This window comes from Pristiophorus japonicus, chromosome 2 (assembly GCF_044704955.1).
Source record: "Pristiophorus japonicus isolate sPriJap1 chromosome 2, sPriJap1.hap1, whole genome shotgun sequence".
In the NCBI taxonomy this organism is placed as follows: Eukaryota; Metazoa; Chordata; class Chondrichthyes; family Pristiophoridae; genus Pristiophorus; species Pristiophorus japonicus.
The window spans coordinates 225,767,688-225,783,946 of NC_091978.1; the positions used below are offsets into that span (position 1 = coordinate 225,767,688).

Consider the following 16,259-nt stretch of genomic DNA (forward strand, 5'->3'; position numbering starts at 1 on the left):
GTGTAATTGTCAACATTCAGGAGGGAGAAAGTTTTCTGGAGCAGACATTCCAGAGGGTGGTCACCTCACAGGTTGCTAGGAGTAGAGAAACTGGTAAGGCTGACTGGGTGACAATCAGCAGGCGGGGCAAGAAGCAACTGGTGAAGATAGAAAGAGAATATTCTGTGGAGCTGTCTAATAGGGTCACCTGCTTAGGTACCAGTGTGGACAAAAAGGGAAAAATAGAGGAGGGAATACAAGGCACTGGGGAGCGAGTGGTTACCCATGGGGGAAGCAGTACAGGTAGTAAGAATAGGTGACTGGTGGCTGTGAGGGATTCCCTACTCAGGAGGTAGACTGTTTCTTTTGTAGATGTGATCCAGGGTCCTGAATGGCATGTTCCTTCCCAGGTACCAGGGTTCAGGACATCATGAAGACAACACAAAAGGTTCTGGAATGGGAGGGTGAGCAGCCAGAAGTTGTGGTTCATGTGGGTACCAATGACATAAATAGTAGTAGTTTTGAGGTTCTACAAAAGAATATCTGATAAGTGTAGAATGGGATCTTCTGGTCTAAATCCAAACATCCTACAGCTGAACAGGCCATGAATAGAGTTCCAGTGACATATGCAAGTCTATCAAGAGCACAGGTAACACTTGGATTCTATCACAAATAGCATTAACTAGAGAAAAGTGCAGCTTCCAATTTATTGCATCTTTTTAACAACATAATTTTACAATATATTATTTTCTGTTCACTTGACTATCTCAACCTCACAGACATCACTCTGTTGCAGAAATGAACAGTATGATAATAAGTTTTACAGTGGTTCTCAGCCAATTTTTATACCCCACAAAAATCCTGACAAACTTCCAAATTCCCCCCCCCCACCCCCGCCACTATGTTTTGTTCATCCTGACTTTAAAAAAATGCTTAGTGATTTGTTTGCTCTGGTCAGTTTTTTCATCAACTGTTCCTGGGAAAATTCATGCACAATCAAAATAAATGCTTGAAATGTCCAACAACTGCCAGCCACACCCTGTGAAACTAAACACTACAGAGATGAAAAGGAGATTACTGGCATCTAAACAATATGGATAATTTCAGTGCGGACGTGGAAAGCAAACAGATAACTGGCATAACAATCTAGCTCTGCAATTTAAAGCAAAACCACAAAGGATGGATGAGGTAGTAACTGATTACAGAGTTACTGCTTAAAATTGCCTCGGCCATTACATTGGTATCAAACAAAAGGAATAGTATCATACTAACCTGGTAGAGTTTAAACTACACGTATTTTATTAAGAGTATAAACAATAACAACTTGCATTTATATAGCACCTTTAATGTGGAAAAACATCCCAAGATCTTTGTGGAAGGGTTAGGAGAGATGATCAAAAGTGTGGCTGAAAATATATATTTTGAGAAGTTTTTTAAATATGGAAAGGGAGGTAGAGAGGCGGAGGAGTTTGGGGATTGAGTTCCAAAGGTTGCTGAACAAATACAAGTCAACAGGTCTTCGATAAGTCAGAGCAGTTTTGTCTAATATATTAAGCAACTTGCCAGCCACAACTCTTTTGGGAGCAAACATAAACATTAAATCACGTGCCTCGGGGGGCACTCCAAACATTTCCCAAGGCCCTTTTTTTTGTTTTTTTTTGTTTTTTTGTATTTTTTGTAGGTTTTTTTTTTGTGTTTTTTTTAGGGCATTAAAATTCCGTATTTTACAAGTGCCCCCTATAAAAGGGGAGGGGGACACTAAAATACAGCGGCAATTAAAACAAATTAAACTTTAAAACATAAAATCAAATTAAAATTTGGTTGCCGGGCGTGATGATGCACTCCAGTCCCTCCGGCGCCCACCTCTCGCGGAAGGCCGCGAGCGTACCGGTGGACACCGCGTGCTACTAGCTAGCCACATGTGGCTAATTGGGAATCCAGATGTGGCTAATTGCATTTCTGATTAGTAATTAAAAAATGAGTAACACATACCGTTGTTGGGGATATGATCTCCATACTCATATTTGCATGGCATATGAATGTTCCCAATGTTGGGGAAGTCCAGAACCAGGGGTCACAGTCTAAGGATAAGGGGTAAGCCATTTAGGACCGAGATGAGGAGAAACTTTTTCACCCAGAGAGTGGTGAACCTGTGGAATTCTCTACTACAGAAAGTTGTTGAGGCCAATTCACTAAATATATTCAAAAAGGAATTAGATGAAGTCCTTACTACTAGGGGGAATCAAGGGGTATGGCAAGAAAGCAGGAATGGGGTACTGAAGTTGCATGTTCAGCCATGAACTCATTGAATGGCGGTGCAGGCTAGAAGGGCCGAATGGCCTACTCCTGCACCTATTTTCTATGTTTCTATGGGCCCAAGTTTCCACATGATTTGCGCCTGATTTTTAGGAGCAACTGGTGGAGAACAGACTATCTCAGAAATCGCAATTCTGCACATTTTTTTTTCTGCAGTTCCTAGTCCGGTGGAACAGTTCTACTTTGGAACAGAATTTTTTCTTCAAAAGGGGGCGTGTCCGGCCACTGACGCCTGATTTGAAAGTTTCCACAGTGAAAACGTACTCCAAACTAAAGTAGAATGGAGCAAGTGAAGATTTTTGTAGAACTGAAAAAATCTGTTCTACACATTAAAAAATCAGGCGCAGGTTACAAATTAGGCGTCCAGAACGAGGTGGGGGGGGGGAAGGGAAGTCATTAAATTCTACAATAAATCCTTATTTATACTTCTACAAATATTATACAAATAAATCCAACCTGAATAAACATTTATAAGCAAAGAAAAGATTAAATAAACCATCTTCCTACCTGTGTGAAAGTGCTTCAGCCAGCCTCACAAGTTCGTTCGTTCGTTCCCGACGGCAGGGGGGGAGGGAATGCGGGCCCGCCCGCCCGAACGCAGCGGGGGGGGGGGGGGGGGGGGAGGAAGACGTTCCAGATGGTGGGCGGGAAGGAGACAGTGAGAAGGCTGCAAGTGCTGATGGCAATGTGCTTTTATTAAAAAATGTTCAAAAATTAAACAGCTACAAAGAACTACAAAAATGGCCGAGTGCCAATGTTTTCCTTCACACTGCGCGTGCGCGAACGCTCCAACGCGCACGCGCAGGGTTGCCGACAGGTAAAAAACTAATTTAAATAGTATCCGCCCCCTCCCACTTACAAAATCGGCGCGAGTGTAGGCTCCGCGCCAAACAGACAAGGAGCTGCAGGGCTCTCCAGAATCGCGAATTTTTTTTCCGGCGCCGTTTTAGGCGCGAAAAACGGGCGCCCAGCTCAGAGGGGCGCCCGTTTTTTATCGTGTGGAAACTTGGGCCCAATGTTTCTATGTGAACTTTAACCTTGTTGCGCATTGTTTGCGAAAGTAGTAAGATTAAATGCAGAGTTTGAGTGTTTTTGATCATTGTGAGTGCTTTACTTCCTTGGTTACAGAATGGTGGTAGATGTCTGTTACGTGAATATACACGTGAAGTAAATTTAGCGATATTGTGAGTGAATGCAAGGTGTTTTCTACTAAAATTACTGCATGTGGCTAAAAGAGTGTGGATGTAGCCGCACCTGTGGTTTCTATCAGATAACACAAATAGTCATGTGGCATGCTGGACATCTCAGCAAGTCTGCATACAAATCAGAAATACAAACCTGATAACTGTCAAACAAACATAAAGCTAATAAATGCAAAGCTTGTGGAACGGCCATTCAGACCTATAAAGTTCCGCATTTGATTCCTAATGTGTGCTGATTTGAACCGATGCAGTGGATAGGAATGTTGTAATTGGCTGATGTACACTGGGCCAGGAGAGGAAATAAATCAGCTACAGTTCTGATTAATGCTCCATGTTGGAAATGGGGGAAGGATAATTCCTGCTCAAAGGTACCCTTCAGTAAAGGTGGAAAAGTGAGGACAAAATAAATTTTAAATGAAAACAATGAAGCCACTTTAGGTGGTTAAAAAGTCAATCTGTCAGAAAGGCCACAGAATAGCTAGTATAGGAAAAAATACACAAAGTCACACTAGTGTAGTGTAGCAGATAACTCCAATCAGCATTTGACCATGGCATCCCTCACTAATGTGTCCAAAATGGAAAATGTTTCATTCCCCAGCACAGACAACCCCCACGTTGGTGAACACAAAAAAGCCGTGAAAGAAAAATCCAATTCAGATGCTACAGACCGATGACAAAAATGGAGATTGACGTCAGCAGAGTAACTGTCCTATTTTGCGACAAGTAAACAACAAAGCTGCGTTCTCAGTAATACTTGTTTTATTGGTTTTACATTCAGCTTATGCCAAGACGAGGCCAACGATCGCTTTAAGTATTGTTGTAATTATGAGGCACTGCTGGCACTGGAGACTAGCTTTCTCTTTCTATTGTGCTGCATTCAGCGGTTAAGTTAATAGTCTCTAGTTACAGATGTACCTGCCTAATGCCTTTTGTCTGAAAATTCTTCTGCCACACATTTCAAACTGGGGCAAAAGGTTTTCCTTCAAAACAAATGTCAACATTCTAAATGTTAATCGTTCTTCTAAGCATCGAAATTTTCAAAGCCCCTGCCAACATTAGCAATTAAAAAAATATCCAAACTAGGTTTACTTTAATTAATTCTATCTAGTCCCAAGAACACGAATGCTCCCTTTGTACTTGTGGGCTGTCTTTGATGGCAACAGTAGAGTTATTGCTGGAATATAAACAACCTGATACAAGGTATTTTGCAGTCAGAGGCAGTGAAACCCTCCATGAACAGTGGTCTGACTCTGCCTCCGGCTAAAAGTACTGGTGGTGATAAAGCTCAAAAATCCCCATTTTGGCACTGGATCTGCCATTTTTGGTCTGGCCGCAGAAACAAGCTAGCAACGTGCCTTTAACATTGCTGAGCACGAAGGAACTTACCTCAACAATGAGGAAGATCGCGGCCAGATCCAGAAAGTAACAAACAAGATATAAACAGTAATCAATTCAATGACTGAACCTAAAAGGGATGCAAGGGACTGGTTTCGGTAACATCATATTTATCTTGCAGTACCTTCACTAGAAAGTTCTGCAATGTGTTAAAGTTGGTTTTGTATAACAACCATATATTCGGAGAGCAAGCTAACTCCATTGCTCTCCTACATTTATTTACCTTCTGACATGCAGCCAGTCTTCCTGTAAACTGGCTACACTATGTGGGCCTGCTAGTCCATTAATTTGTTGACTGACATTTTGGCCAGTGCACATGCTCGGACATCATGGCATTAAGTCACAAAAGAAAGACTTGCATTTATATAGCGCCATTCACAACCACCGGAGGTCCCAAAGCGCTTTACAGCCAGTTAAGTACTTTTAAAGTGCAGTCACTGTTGTAATGTAGGAAATGCGGCAGCCAATTTGCGCACAGCAAGCTGCCACAAACAGCAATATGATTATGACTGGTTAATCTGTTTTAGTGATGTTGATTGAGGGATAAATATTGGCCAGGACACTGGGGATAACTCCCCTGCTCTTCTTTGAAATAGTGACATGGGATCTTTTATGTCCACCTGAGAGCATACAAGGCCTCGGTTTTAACGTCTCATTCAAGAGACGGTGGGGCTGAAGTTGCCCACAGTGGGAAATTGGGGAGGGCACTTTGAATTAATCGGAAATTTACCGCCCGGTGAGAGTCAGAGGGAAGAGCTGGAAAATTGGACTCTTTAACTCTGACACTGTCTCCCAGCGCTTTGGGGCACTGTTTGATGTGGTGCAGTGGCGGGTTTGCGAGGGAGTGGAGCGGTGATGATGCCGCGTCACGCTGACCCATCACAACGTCCCTCCCCTTCACTTAAAGGGGAGGGACACTGCGAGGCCAACGTGGAGTCCACTGGACCACCAGACAGGGCTTCGTCTGTGTCAGCGGCCCGGCACCGAAGAGGGGTCCCGGGCTGCCTGTTGTCGGCCGACCCCTGAGTCGGCTCGGCCGCCAATTACAATAAAATGGCGGCCACGGCAGTGCGCCCTCCCCTTCAAGGGTGGCCGCACAGCCCAGTTACTGGCAGCTCCTGCCTTGCGAAGCTGTCGGGGGCACCGACCGGCACCAGCCGCGCTCCTGCGGGGCAATTTCCCCTGCAGGGCGGTAAGGGGTCGCTGCTGGTAGGTAAGGGGTCGGCGCGGCGGAAACACGTTCTCGCCGATGCCGGCCCGGAAATCCCAGATGGGTCGGTCCCACCGCCTACCCCCGGGCGGAAAGGCCTTCCCGCCCTATTAGAGGCGGTAATGGGCCTTAAAGAAGAGAGTCATTCCCTCCCACCCCGGTATCTCCAACAGTGCTCCCTCAGTACTGCACTGGAGTGTCAGCCTAGATTTTTTTGTGCTAACTTATTGGAGTGGGACTTGAACCCACAACGTTTTGACTGAGAGGTGAGAGTGCTACCCACTGAGCCACGGCTGACATTGTCACTGAGCTCTGCTGCTACTGGGACGACAAGTTTACTGGCCACAGAAAGACTGTTGGCAGTCTGGAAGACCCCTTAAAATTGATATTCCTGGCCGTCGGTATAAAATTATATAGCAGGTTTATTTTAATGCGGCTGCTGACTGTGTGAGGCACATGGGAGATGGCAGTCAAACACTAACATAAGGGCAGCTTTAAGCAAATGGTACACTGGAATGTATCAATTTATATGGAGGGGTGTAGTCCAGAACACTGGTCCAATATTATGCAGCTGTTCCATTCTTCACCTATTTTGATCTACACTCAACATTGGGAAAAAGCCACTGTTAGAAAATTAACATTATAATAGTGGCTCAAACTGGAGTTCAGCCTCCAGGACATAAATCAGAGATGAAATTAGCCCCTAACTAACTTTACCGCTTCAATCACATTTCACTTGACCAACACATGGCAGAAGTTGAAGAGTGGTGAACTTGAACAGGATAAAACAAGACAAGGAAATACACATTAAATGGTATGACACCGAGAAGTGTAGAGGAACAAAGAGACCTTGGAGTGCAGGTTGATATATTCTTGAAGGTAGCAGGCCAGGTAGATAAGGTGGTTAAGAAGGCATACGGAATACTTGCCTTTATTAGCCGAGGAATAGAATACAAGAGCAAGGAGGTTATGCTTGAATTGTATAAAACACTAGTTAGGCCACAGCTAGAGTACTACGTGTAGTTCTGGTCACCACTACATTACAGGAAAGAAGTGATTGCACTAGAGAGCGTACAAAGGAGATTTACAAGGATTTTTTTTTAAACCAGTTCAACTATTTTAGTTGTGCACTTTAAACAAATGCCCCCTGCAAGAGGGGTCACACTCCAAAATACATTTTTTCCAGTGCCCCTTTTTTTGGGGAGGGGGGAGGGGGTTTGGAGCACTAAAAACAGAAATTATACAAGTGCTTCCTGGCTAAAAGAGGGGGGGCACTAAAACCGGCAAATTAAAACAAATTAAACTTGAAACTTAAATGATCAAATTAAAATTTGGTTGCCGGGGGGGTGATGATGCACTCCAGTCCCTCCGGCGCCCCCCTCTCCCGCGAGCGTACCGGTGGACACCGCATGCTCCATCTTCAGGGACACCCTGGCTCGGATGTAACCGCGGAAGAGAGGCAGGCAGTCAGGCTGAACGACCCCCTCGACTGCCCGCTATCTGGACCGGCTGATGGCCCCCTTGGCCATGCCCAGGAGCAGTCCTGCGAGGAAGCCTTCCGACCTGCCCACTCCCCTCCACACAGGGTGCCCAAAGATCAGGGGTGTGGAACTGAAGTGCAAGCAGAAATTGAGGAGCAGCCCCTTCAAATAATGGAACAGAGGCTGCAACCTCGCACGTTCAGTAAAAACATGCAACATGGACGCTTCTTTACAAGGATGTTGCCTGAACTGGAAAATTTTAGCTATGAGGGAAGATTGGATAGGATTGGGTTTGTTTTCTTTGGCACAGAGGAGGCTGGGGGGAGACCTTGTTGAGGTGTATAAAATTAGGATGCATTTATTTGTACTAACTGAAAGGCAGCCGTTTCTCTGATGGGATAATGGAGAGCCAATGACCAATTGCTGATTGGTCCCCTTGGAGGATAAGCCCCACCCTGAAATTCCTCTGGAATGTGTAACTGGAACCGCCCAGCCCAAGTTCTGACTGACTTTCCAATTTGTAATTCGATCCATTTTGACTTCAGAAGCCGCAGAGAACAGATCTCCCCAAAAGACACCAAGTTCCAGCCAAAGTCCCTTACCCCAGCGCAAGTGCAACCCCTCCCCCACCCGAAGTTCCTTACCTAAGCGCAAGACCTTACCCGCTGCCATCCCCCCCTCCCCGGCCATAGATGAGGCATTGTGTGTGGATTGTCAACATGTTTATTGGGTATGAAGTGAATTAGTGACAGTGTCGTGACTTCTGGATTTTATCCCCCCACGATATCCCCACCAGGTCGATATCTGCCTCTCCCCCCACCGCACCACCCCCCCCCTCCAGGCTCTGTCTCTCCCCCCACCACTCCCCAAAGATCTCTTCTCACCCACCTGTCTCCCCCCCGCCCCAGTGTCTCTCTCTCTCCTCCCCAGGCTCTCTCTCTCTCCACTCCCCTAGATTCTCTCTCACCCCCCCCCCCCACCCCAAAGATCTCTCCTCACCCCCCCACCCCCCAGTGTCTCTTTCTCTCTCATCCTCAGGCTCTCTGTCTCCCTCCCAAGCTCTCTCTCTCCTCCCTTCCCCTGACCAGTGTCCCTCTCTCCCCCGCCCCCCACCGCCAGGCTCTCTCTCTCTCTCTCTCTCTCTCTCTCTTCCCCGCCCCCCCCACCCCCCCAGCTCTCTCTTTCGTTCTCTCCCTCCCCACCGACTCCCAGGCTCTCTCTTCTCCCCGCCCCCCCAGGCTTTTTTTCTCTCTCTCTCTCTCTCTCACCCCACCCCACCCCCCAGGCTCTCTCTCTCCCCCCACCTCCCACAGTTCTCTCCTCCCCCACCTCCCACAATGTCTCCCTCTCCTCCCCAGGCTCTCTCTCCACCCCTTCCCCCACCCAGTCCCCAGGCTCTTTCTCCCCCCCCCCCCACCCCAGTGTTTCTCTGTCTCTCCGCCGCACCTCCCCCCCCCCCCACCCCCACCACGTCTCTCTCCTCACAGAGCACTTTACCGTGCCACTTGACTCTTCACTCAAACTGGCGCTGAATGAAAAACAAACTGCTCCCCACCACCCCTATTCTCTCCCTCCCCGCCGCCCCGCTTCTATAAGAACATAAGAAATAGTAGCAGCAGTAGGCCATACAGGCCCTCGCGTCTGCTCTGCCATTTAATACTGTCATATATGTATACTCTGTGTATATACTATGCTGGCACCAATAGAGGGTGTAACTGTGGGAGGCCCAGGCGGGAGCTGTATAAAAGGCTGGTCACCACGCGGTGAAGGCACTCTGCAGACAATAAAGAGACTAAGGTCACAGCAGTTCAAGAACAACACTAGGCCTCATGGAGTTATTCTACAGATAAGTAAAGACATATTAAATACGATCATGGCTGATCCGATCATGGACTTAGGTCCACTTCCCTGCCCACTCTCCATAACCCCTTATTCCCTTATTGATTAAGAAGTTTTCTATCTCTGACTTAAATTTTTTCAATGTCCCAGCTTCCACAGCTCTCTGAAGCAGCGAATTCCACAGATTTACAACCCTCAGAGAAGAAATTCCTCCTCGTCTCAGTTTTAAATGGGCAGCCCCTTATTCTAAGGTTATGCCCCCTAGTTCTAGTCTCCCCTATCAGTGGAAACATCCTCTCTGTATCCACCTTGTCGAGCCCCCTCATAATCTTATATGTTTCGATAAGATCACCTCTCATTCTTCTGAATTCTAGTGAGTACGGCCCAACCTACTCAACCTTTCCTCATAAGTCAACCCCCTCATCTCCGAAATCAACCTAGTGAACCTTCTCTGTACTGCCTCCAAAGCAAGTATATCCTTTCGTAAATATGAAAACCAAAACTGCGCACAGTATCCCAGGTGTGGCCTCACCAATACCCTTATAACTGTGGCAAGACTTCTCTGCTTTTATACTCCATCCCCTTTGCAATAAAGGCCAAGATTCCATTGGCCTTCCTGATCACTTGCTGTACCTGCATACTAACCTTTTGTGTTTCCCCGCCGCCCGCACTCTTCACTCAAACTGCCGCTGAGAAAGAAACTGGTCCTTGTAATATGTACATAGCTCCACCCAGTGGACTACTGTGGCATTGCAGCCATTGCTATTTACAAAAATAAACAGGTCAGGTCACCTGACAGGCTTCCTGAAGTTACCAGCCATTGTACAGCCTGTGTGTTTGTGAGCTCGTACTGAAAACATAAAAGTCCTGACCGCCCGTTGCCTGATCGGAAGCTCGGGCCTGCTGATGGATCGGAAGATGATCGGAGGCTTAGTCGACACAGTGGGGGCAACGTGGTGTTCGGAGCCGGTGCCGGTTCCGGATCGGGTCGGGGGGTGAGGAGGACGCATGCGCAGAAAAGGGTTAGTGGAAATTGCGCGGGGGGGGGGGGGGCGGGCGCGGACGCGGAGTCGGAGACTATTTGTCCAAGCGAGAGTTAGGACAAATAGTCACTCCGATAAATTTATGAGGGGCCTGGATAGAGTGGATAGGAAGGACCAACCAGGGGCATAGATTTAAAGTAATTGGTAAGAGGTTTAGAGGAGATATGAGGGGAATCTCTTCACGCAGATGGTGGGAGGGGTCTGGAACTCATTGCCTTAAAGGGTGGTAGAGGCAGAAACCCTCACCACATTTAAAAGATACTTAGATATGCACTTGAAGTGCCATAACCTACAGGGCTACGGACCAAGAGCTGGAAAGTGGGATTAGGCTGGATAGCTCTTTGTCAGCTGGCGCGGACACGATGGACCGAAATGGCCTCCTTCACTGCTTTAATTTCTATGATTGTATGAACACCTTTCATGCTGCCGAGTTCAATGCCCGAGACACCTTCCAAGCATCAGCACTGTGCAGACGAAGACAACTGTATCACGGGTACAATAAATGTTATACTACCGCATGTCACATTAATGCTTTCTTCCACCCTCCACAATCATGAAAATAGTGCTTATATTGTAGATAAAGGAATTGGAGGAAGGAAAAGAAAATTAAATTTTCTAATTATTACTATTAACAAAATTAATATAACACGTAAATTTGATCAGTTGGCGCTTCAATTAATTGAGTAGAGAATGGATTGACAGTAAAACTTGTTAATCATCAAATGAGAAACTGACAACCAACCAAAGGAGTTGACGATAAGTTATCCAACATCTTATTTGAAAGCAAATTTGGTATCAACACAGAAGCATCTTCCATGGCTAACTCTTATTTATAATTAATGCATTGTTCTGAGTTTTTCCAAGACCATTCCCTACATGTGTATACGGTAAATAGAACTTCACTACACATGAAAAGTTGGTTGAATTGATGCTAAAAGTGTTTTTTTATTTTGTGGGGTGGATTGGATTGCACTGTCACAAAGCATCATCTGTACCAGAGGCTTGGTACTCTGTGATGAGTGGCTCGCCTCCGAACCCCTCAAAGCCTATCAAACATCTGCAAAGAAAGACGAATGACACACTTGCATTTATATAGCGCCTTTCACACCACCGGACATCTCAAAGCGCTTCACAGCCAATGATGTACTTTTGGAGTGTAGTCACTGTTGTAATGTGAGAAATGCGGGAGCCAATTTGCGCACAAGCAAGCTCCCACAAACAGCAATGTGATAATGACCAGATAATCTGTTTTTTTGTTATGTTGATTGAGGGATAAATATTGGCCAGGACACTGGGGATAACTCCCCTGCTCTTCTTTGAAATAGTGCCATGGGATCTTTTACATCCATTTGAGAGAGCAGACAGGGCCTCGGTTTAACGTCTCATCTGAAAGATATCACCTCCGACAGTGCAGCGTTCCACCTCAGCACTGCACTGTCAGCCTAGATTTTCGTGCGCTCAAGTCCCTGGAGTGGGACCTGAACCCACACAACATTCTGGCTCAGAGGCGAGAGTGTTACTCACTGAGCCACAGCTCAAGGCTCAAGAAGTTTGACACCATCCAGGACAGAGCAGTTCAATTGAACAGCACCCCTGCCATTTGACCAAGTCACCTCCACCACAACTGCACAGTAGTATGTACCATTCCCAGGGTGCTTTGCGACTCACCAAGTCTACTGACAGAGCTCCATTCCCTGTGGACTCGACCACCAAGGAGAAGAGCAGCAACATTGAGGGTCGTCTCCTGCAAGCCACCTGAAAGTGCCGCCCAATGTTTTTGAAAAGTATAAAGCTTACTTTTAATTCAAAGTTGCTTAATTCAAATGATCTGATAATTCATTTTTAGAACTAAGTTCCCACTTTGCTTAATTCAGATTTTTGGATAATTCAAAAATGTTAGCGCAAAAAACTTTGAATCAGCAGACTGCAATTGAAATATTCGAAATAGTGGTGAGCACTGTACCTGCTCAATCACAGGAACACATATACTGCTCATCAGTAAAATTGCTCCCCATCTGAAATATCACAAGTAAAACTTTAAGTGACCAATATGCACCTTGTAAAGTAAGGAGATTTCTGACAAGTTTCCTTAATACCTGTACCAGACAAAGAATTTGTTTTGTACAATTCTACAGTGTTTTCCAAAGTTATTTACTCATGTCAATTGCCTATTTTACACGTGAAGATAAAAAAATGCCATTTTACAGAAAAGCTGGAACAGAAACTGAAAATGATAAAAGTAGGGGCTGGAATTTCGGCTTTGGTGATTTCAGGGCGTTAATGGCGGCAGGGCGGTGAAGTTTGTGTCCAGGAACAGTTTACACCTCAGTCATCAAACTTGGGCAGCTGGGCCCTGAGTGTGGGGCGGAGCACTAAGGGAGGCGTTGTACACCTCTCTGAGGGCGCTAGGCTGGCTGAGCATGAGAAAATCCCGAGCTAAAGAACTGGCCTGGGAGCTCTCAAAGAGAGGCCTGGGAAGAAAAAAAAACACCAAAAAGATTTCCAATCCATAGCCCAAGCAACCACAACATAAATCGCAAAAAAAAAAAGAAAAAACAATCACATTTACCTGAGGTCGGTATTATTTACCTCACTGCAGTCAGCATAGGTTGGACCGCCCGTTTTCACAGGCGGTCCTAGGACGGCGCACTACGGGTCTCAAAAAGCGTGCCGGTGTCGCAACCAGGGGCGTTGCACCGGCTCAACTCTTCCGGGTGGTGCTGCTCCGCGCCCCCGCAAAGCTGGCCCCAAAAACCCCCGCAGAGCGCTGCAAGCTGACCGCCCGACCAGAAGAGCTCACCGCCGCCAGAAGCATAAATCACCAGAAAATCTGCCCCAAGATCTGAGATTCATCGCCAGTCGAAAAGAGGAAAAACGGCTTCACATTTCAGGAGTAAACCCTTTGTCAGAATTGTTCCAGCAGTGGTCAAAATGATAAAAACAACCAAAAATTCAGCATCTTAAAAAAGTCATGTTAATATTTTGGTTAGTAAATATTTGTCATGACAGGCTCTAATCCTGAAATGTTGAGCTACTTTTCCTCTTTTCAGTTGATGAAAGGCTGCTGTTTATTTATGTTTTCAGTTATTTAGTAGACTCTCTGGTTAGCAACAAACCCAATCTTTTTGTAAAAGCTAAGTGACTGAGCAGGTGTCTAGTCGAATAAGGAACAACTATGCTACAATTTAAATCACTATGCAACCACAGAAGTACACTGTTGCGAAAACAATCTTTATCTTCTTTGTTCACAAAGTTAGAAAGATGATCACATTCATGTGCAATAAAAATTCCAAAAACTTGAGAAAATGTCACAAAGGTTGAATGTTAAGGCTATAAATAACTTAGAGATTCAACATTACATCAGTTACCTTAACCTTTGACTTATGACATTACAACACTCTCGGTCATGTTTGCAATCCTCTGGTTAATAGTTCACAGCTTTAGCCCTCAAATGCAGTTCACAAGTGTATTACATGTATTTTAAAAGTTTGAAGTTTTTCTTGCCTGCAATATGTTGTTAAAGCTCATTACTTCTGGACACTTCAATCCAAGCACTTGGACCCTTTTCATGTTGCATGGTCCATGATCATAATCTGAAAAATGCTAGAAAAAGCATCAGGGAGAAACCCTGGAAATCAGGAAGAATCCGCGGGTGTGTAACAGAACTTGTGTTCCTAAAAGGATAAAATGGATCAGCTATCCATGATATGTACAAGAGTGGCCAAGATATGCAGCATCAATCTAGGCAGGTTCAAGAACCACCTAGGTTTCACCCAGACTAATACTACAACAAAAGAGCTAACTTCAAAGAGAACCTCACTCAAACACCCAATGACAAAGACAGGCCATTAAACAGCAGACAGATCAAATACCTCTTCCTGTCAATCAAGGGATTAACTGAAAATTTTCAGGAATGTAATTAAATACAAACTTGGATTCCTAACCAACGCAGCATTTTAATTTTACTATGGCTGATGAAGCTCCAAGATCAATGATCAAAACAACCTGAAAGAATTAAGCCACAACAAAGGCTGCCTACTTTTTTCTGGCATTTTCACATAAAATACACACACACATACTTCTATGTTACAATAGATGTTCAATAGAGTAATTCAAAATGCAGAAGAACCTGTGTCTTTCCTTCCTCCTACAATCCTTAGTCTCTTAAAACCCAAGCTAGGGTGACTTACTCAGCATTTACTGATTTATCTCCTCTTTTCTTTCACTTTCAGGTCCTGGACTATGGGATTTGGCCTTTCACCCTAGTGTCTCCATCATAAAAAAATCTGGAGTTGTGGTTACATCATAAAGTGAAAGGGCAAAATGCAAGTGCCAGATCCCCTCCCCACCAACCAGATTCAATCTTCTCTTTTTTTTCTCTATTTTTCCCGCCCTCCTAAAGTTCCATAGGCAGCAGTCACCCATAAGGCCATTATTCACATCCAGCTGTCCATGGCCAGCATCAGCACCCACACAGTTCCTGTCGGGATTGCTGCAGAGAAATCAGAAGCAGGGACCATGTTAATCCTCTGCTGTGACCAATTGCCTATACTCTGTCCTGTTGCCGAACAGCTAACTCAGGCAACTTGGGCCGAATTTTTGAGAAGTTTGCGACCGGGTTTTCACCGCGATTTGACCCTCTGCAGCGAAAACCCGGTCGCAACACCCGAGCGGGATCCTCGGCTCATTGTTTGCGGCAGCGATGGGGCGTACCGCTGAACAGAGGAGAGCCGACATGCAATGCCGCGGATTACGTTACCGTCGGACTTTCGGCTCTCTCCTGACCCGTACGTCACGCCCAGAATACCAACAGGTCAAACCTGTCGGTGCAGCCCTGCCAGCAGTGGGAAGTATGAAAATCTGCAAAAAATGTAAGTTAAAGTTTTTAGTTTTCAATTTTTTTTCAGCGATTTAATAGATAAGTGTCTTGTAAATGTTTTTTGAATGTTTTTTGATTTTTTTTCCCCCCTCCCAAGGCCTCTCTTGCAGTGCTCCCGGCCTCGGACTAAATTTGGCGAAACTCGCGTGTTTGCGCCGCGAATCCTCGTGCAACGCCCCGCTTACCATAAAACCCAAAAGTTCAGCCTAAAAACGGTAGTGCAGCAAAAATGGTAAGTTTCACATATCGCTACCGTTTTCGCCGAAAAAACCCGAAAGCTGAAAATCCGTCCCCAAGAATCAAACCTGCTCTAATTTGTAAGGCTCACGCACGAAGACTGTAATTTTGAGCCATCACAGTTAGGGTCTAAATATTTATGATATAGAGTCTTGCTCTGCACTGCCTACTCATTCATGGGAAGACTTCCTATGTGCTATGTGTCGAAAAATCATAAACATGCTTTTTATGTACAGAGGAATGTTTTCCCCGGCAATCCCATTCTCTCTTCCACTTCCTTCTTGCATCCAATCTCCACAACTTCCCCCCATCCCCTGGCCACACAATCCTCTGTGTCTCCACCCTTGTTTCACAGCTCACTCAGCTGGAGCTAATGTTCAACACTGCTCCTCTCCAGCAAGGGAGGCAAGTCAAAATTCTCCATTACCTGCAGTGGCATTAGAGATTTAATCGCATTACATTGTTTTTCACTCACACAGCATTCCCTTGCTCGCTGTCTCTCACTGGAATGCAGGGAAATGGGGGAGGAGTGTTGAAATCCCAGCTAGTTACAACAATAGTTTGGCAGGCGGGGGAATGGGATGCAAAAGCGTCAGAAGATCCCTATTTATACTTGAAGAGATGATGATTACAAAAGGGCACTTTCCTCGATTGCCTCAATGGTTACTACTGTCCTGT

The 16,259-nt window shown here is 45.5% G+C and overlaps 1 protein-coding gene across 4 annotated transcripts in view; it reads right to left on the minus strand.

Annotated features, from left to right (window-relative positions):
* shroom3 (shroom family member 3) overlaps positions 1-16,259 on the minus strand; it is a 245,988-nt gene that overhangs the window by 125,093 nt on the left and 104,636 nt on the right. Inside the window, exon 1 of one of the 4 annotated variants that reach the window (XM_070871032.1) lies at positions 10,068-10,083. The exons of the other annotated variants lie outside the window; for them this stretch is intronic. The gene's annotated coding sequence lies outside the window, so the exon portion shown is untranslated. Of the gene's footprint in view, positions 1-10,067; positions 10,084-16,259 lie in introns of those variants that run through there. 4 annotated transcript variants of the gene reach the window in all.